General features: G+C 54.8%; 1 protein-coding gene across 1 annotated transcript in view; it reads right to left on the bottom strand.

The window, feature by feature from the left end:
• Nucleotides 1–4,970, bottom strand: part of WNT2B (Wnt family member 2B) — a 22,185-nt gene that overhangs the window by 16,200 nt on the left and 1,015 nt on the right. The window lies entirely within an intron of this gene.

Below are 4,970 nucleotides of genomic sequence, written 5' to 3'. Positions count from 1 at the left end.
CCCCACCCCCAGGCCCCCGCACACAATGTTTATAGACAAAGCTCTCGCCCGCCTGCCCGGACCCGACGCTTCTCTCCGGCCTGTGGACCGGGAATCGATGGCCAAAGCGGAGCGGCACACCTGAGGACCCGACGCGGACTCCCCGCCCTTGGCCGCCCGGGCTCGGCAGAGCCTACTCTCTCCCAGCTTTCCCGATGCTTCGGTCCCCCACCCCTTCGGGCGGGGCTGCGAGTACGAAAGAATCAGAAACAGCTGGGCAGCTTTCCCGAACCAGAGGCCAGGGTGGGGGTCCTGCTGAGAGAGTGGAAGCCCCGGAGCCATTTCTCTCCTTCGCCTTTCCACCCTTCCTCTTTCCCACTGCTCCCTTCCCTCCCTCCGCCAGCGCCCCAACCCCCTGGGGGCGTGGTAAATTGGGAAGGGGAAGGTTATGGCTGTAGAAATTGATTCCCCTCTTCCGTCCGCACTTCCCAGGCCGGCAGGTAGAGCTTCTGGAGGCAGGGTGGCCCTTACTGAGACCTAAAAATTCTTTTTAAAAAAACCTGCATCTTATAACTTCCAGAGTCCGGCTGGGGTCCGGCCCCAACCGCTTCTCCAGACTCAGTTTCTCTTGCCTAGCCTCTCATTCCCAGGTGTCTTTCGTGCCTCTCCCCGTGATTTATCTATACTATAAAGCCCTGGTGTAAACAACGCCCTGGAAACTGCCCAGCCCCTTCAACCCCAGACATTGTCAGTTCTTGGGGGTGGGGGTCTCTGTTAGACACTCCGGAGTGTGAGCGACAGGGCGCAGCTCGCCGCAGACGTCCCCAAGGCAGATATGAGGGAGAAGGGCTGAGAGAGACCTTTATCCCCTCTCCACATCTCTCACCCCTTTATCTCACTTTCTGTAGTAGGGGGCGAAGTGAATTCATTCATTCAACAAATATTTATTCCCTACCATGTTCCAGACTGTGCTAGGCACATTAGTGAACAAAGCAGAATGAACAATTTCTGCCTGTGTGGAGTTTAACTTATATTGGGAGAAGATAGACAATAAACAGTAAACATCACAGGTAAAACATATAGCATATTAGAAAGTGATAAGTACAGTGGGAAACAATGGAGTTGTAACTAGGACGATCAGGGTAGGCCCCATTAAGGACATTCAAGCAAAGACTTGAAGGAAGCGAGAGAACAAGCCAGGTAGATTCTTGGTGAAGAGGATGCCAGCACAGAGGCCCTCAGTTGGGAGTGGGCTGGTGTGCAGAGTGAGCTAGGGAGGAGGAGAGGAGTCCAGATAGGTAACAGCGGTAGTCTAGGTCATGCAGGAGAGAAGGTGCCCACCCTTAGAGGGGAGGTAGAAAATGGGGGCTGGATTGGAGTTGGATGGAAGTGAGTGAGTGGGGCAAATACAGAGGCCAGGCAGGGTCCACATGCTGTCCATATCCTCCCTGCCAACCTTCCCCTTCCCCTCCCCTTCTCTCTCTCAGTCTGGGAGGCTCCAGTTGGCCCTTCCGTTTGCTTAAAAGAAGCAGACTCTATACTGAGCTTCCCTGAGAGGGGCAGGTGAAGGAGGAATGGGCCCAGGCTCATTCCCGGCCAAGCCCCTTTCCTGGGACCATTCTGTCACCTCCTCCCAGCCCAGCCCCACCCTGATGCTGGGCAGCAGTCTATAAGCTCTGCAAGCTCTGGCAGCCTCTCTCAGACTCCCCTGTGTGCGCAGGCCTGGGTGTGACTCTGGCCCTGTGTTTATTCCTACATCTGGGCCTGAGGTTGCAGGGTGGGGAGCTAGAGATGATCACATCAGCCCTAACCTTGGGTGGACTCGCCCACATGGGCCCCAAACTCACTTATGAGGCCCCTTGTTTGGCTTCAGCTGTCTTCATAGTCAAGTGGGACGGTGTCTTGGCATAACATAGATGCTCAACTATTAAAGCCTGTTGCTGAGCTAAGGGGGCCCCCAGAAACATCAGCAGATGCAGGAGGGAGGGAAGTGGGTGAGGGAACAAGACTCTTCCCCAATGCTTACAGGCTACCTCTGCCCTAGAGTAGACAACCCAGGATGGCGCTTTGCTCCTTCTTCTTCCGCTCCCCTCTGAGCCCCCAGCTGCACAGGAGGAAGCCCAGGCTGCAGGAGCCAGCTGACTGCAAGAGCTGCACTCAACCACTTAACTAGAGAACAAATACGGAGCCAGAGAAGAGGTTTTCTGGGATCTGCCACTTTGGACTTCAAATCTCAAAATAAACTTCCAGTCTCGGGGTCCTAGACCCTACTGGAGAGCTGGGCTCCTCACGCAAGGGCCTGTTGTGGGGCTTCCAGGCAGAGGGTCAAGGCCAGAGGCTCAGGCTTAGCGCCTGACCTGCTTCTCCCTCCCATCCCCCACCCCTACTCCACCCGAAATGGGAGCTGGGGGAGGAGACTTGGGAGTCAAGTTCTGGTCTGAAGGGTCCTGCATGGAGTCAGGTCACTTATCGCGGTCCTGCTGTGTGCCCAGCGCTGGCCAGGGCATCCTAAATGACACAGAAGGAGTGAAAGGGTCTCGCCCCCAAGGCATTTTCATGCAAATACAATAAAGCCATCTGAGGGCTGGGATGATAGGCTTTGCTGTTTGCTGCAGACCTCCCCTTCACCCAGGCCTCTAGACTCCCTGGGGCCGCCAGCAGGACAACTTCCACCCAGCCGTCAGAGGCACACCTTCCTCCTCCCTCAAGGTGAACCACAGCCTCCTGCCCTCTCAAAAGTGGGTGCCCCAAAGAAAAGGGTCTCCATTACCCCTGTACCTCACCTCATGCTCTGCTCCCCCATGGGGCCACTCAGAGCTAAGATTCATCTTTTTTTCACTCTACTCTCATCTGTGTGTGGCTGAATGATTTTGAATTTTTACTGGCCCTTGGATGGGAGTGGAGATGAGCTAAGGGGAGCTTGGGTGTGAGTAAACAGCTCTTACTCCCCCCGGGTCTACCCCCCCTTATAGGCCCCCCTTCCCTAGGCCCCTTTGGAGATGACCTCTCTTTCCCGGTGGGTGGGAGGTGGTGTGGATGGTAACGAGCAGAGAGAAAGGCCGAGAAGGGGCTGGGGGGAGGTTTGGATAGGAGTCAAGGAATTCCTGAGCCTGCTGCTTGCACAAGGGGCCCTGAGACGCCTTTCCTGAGATTTCTTTGCAAACCCAGAAAAGTCTCATTTGAAATGGGGCCAGGTTCACCCAGGCCTCTAGTGCCCCCCGCTCCTGTTTCTTCCTCTCCAGCCACCCCAGGCAGGTGTCTGGGGAAGAGTAGGGAGATTGGGAAGAACCCAGGGGCTTTTAAGTCGTATGGGGTGGGGATCTATGCTTTGTACACAGCCTGACCCGGCCTCTCCTTGGTATTTATGAGCTCCCAGGCGAGGCATGGAACGTGTCTCAAAGAGGCCAGGCCAAGAGGGCTTTGGAGGAAGGAGCATCCAGCCCCAAACCAGGGAAGGGGGCTTGGTGAGGCAGGGCTAGAGACAGAGACCCTCTTCTTCCCAGCCAGTGGCCAAACAGGGGAGTAGACTGCTCCCCTATGGGGCCTGGAGAAAGGAAAAGCGAGAGCTAAGGGAGAAGGGGGAAGAGGAGGCCTGGAGAGGCGGGACCGTAGAGGCGGGGCCTGGGGGTCTGGAGCCTTTTAGCACTTTGGCTGTAATCAGACTGGAGCCAGGCGGTGGGCGGGCTGACAGCCATCCTGGGCGGGTGGCCCAGGTTCTGTGTGAGGCCAGTGGGTGTGCTGCTGGGATCCTGGGTGGTCACTGACCAGCCTAACCCCAAGGGAGGGTGGTCCCACGTTGCCCCCAGCCCCCCCTCACAATCTGCCTATGTCAGATAGGCTACACACTGAGCTCTCTTTCTCTCCCCACCACCTGTTTTAGGCCCCAGAACAATCTCAAGTGAGATTTGCTTCCAGTGGAACAATCTGCAGAGCCCACTATCTGCCTCCCTCCACTCTGCCTTCCTTGGTTCACTCTGCCTCTCTCTATTCCGTGTCTCCACCTCTCTGGGTCTGTCTCTGGCTCATATTTCTGTCATTCCGTGTCTATTCCTCTTGTTGTTTGTCTTTCTGTCTTCATTTGTCTCTCTGTGTGTCTGTATCTGACAGCCTTTCCTCCTCTGTTGGAACCTCTGTCCCTCTTTCAATCTCTGTCACTCCTTGACTCTTGGTGTGTATCTCTGTCTCTCCATCTTTCTCTCTATGAATCTGTATGACTGTCTCTCATTCTTCTTTCACTCACTTCATCTCTCCGTGTCTTTTCTGACTCTGGGTGTGTGTGTGTGTTCCTCTCTATATTTTTCTCGGTGTGTATCTTTGTTTCTCTTTGTGTCTGTTTCTCTCTTTCTCTTTCCCTCTGTCTCACACCTTCTTCTGCAGTCCCTCCAACACAGTACAAAGTGCATTGGACTGAAAGAAATCAGAGTATTTTCTCCCCAGCTCAACCACACATGATTTGCATGACTCTGTAAGTCACTTTCCCACTCCTGGCCTCAGTTTCCTCGCTGGTAAAACAAGCAAGGTGGATATCTACTTCCCTCCGTCAGGGCCTCTTTCTGTCTTTATCTCTTTTTTCTTGTAGCATAGTCCATCCTTGTCTTCTGAGGGTTCTGCCTCTCTGCTCTCTAAATTCTACCCTGAAGTTAGGACTTCAGCCTCCTTCAGACCTCAGTGGGAAGGAGTCTCGGATACTGTCAGCCAGCAGGCCCCAAAAGGAGGACCCCCCTCACTCCTTTACCCTCTTAAACATCAGGGTAGACAAGGTCCCTTTCTGGGGCCATGTCTGGGATACAAACCAGATTAGCTCATCTCTCTAATCCTCTTTGTGCTGGGGCCTCTGCCAGGCAGGGACACCCACAGAGCAAGCAGAGCAAGAGGGGTGTGTGTGCGTGGTGTGTGTGCGCGGTGTGTGTGTGTGTGTGTGTGTGTGCAGATTCTTGGAGAAGGCAGGACCAAGGTTCTCCTCTCTCTGTTACCCTCTCCTCCCCGAATGC

Source organism: Neophocaena asiaeorientalis, unplaced genomic scaffold (assembly GCF_003031525.2).
Source record: "Neophocaena asiaeorientalis asiaeorientalis breed wild unplaced genomic scaffold, Neophocaena_asiaeorientalis_V1.1 scaffold62, whole genome shotgun sequence".
NCBI lineage: Eukaryota > Metazoa > Chordata > Mammalia > Artiodactyla > Phocoenidae > Neophocaena > Neophocaena asiaeorientalis.
The sequence above is the reverse complement of the archived record's forward strand: the minus strand, read 5'-3'. Positions and strand labels throughout refer to the sequence as shown.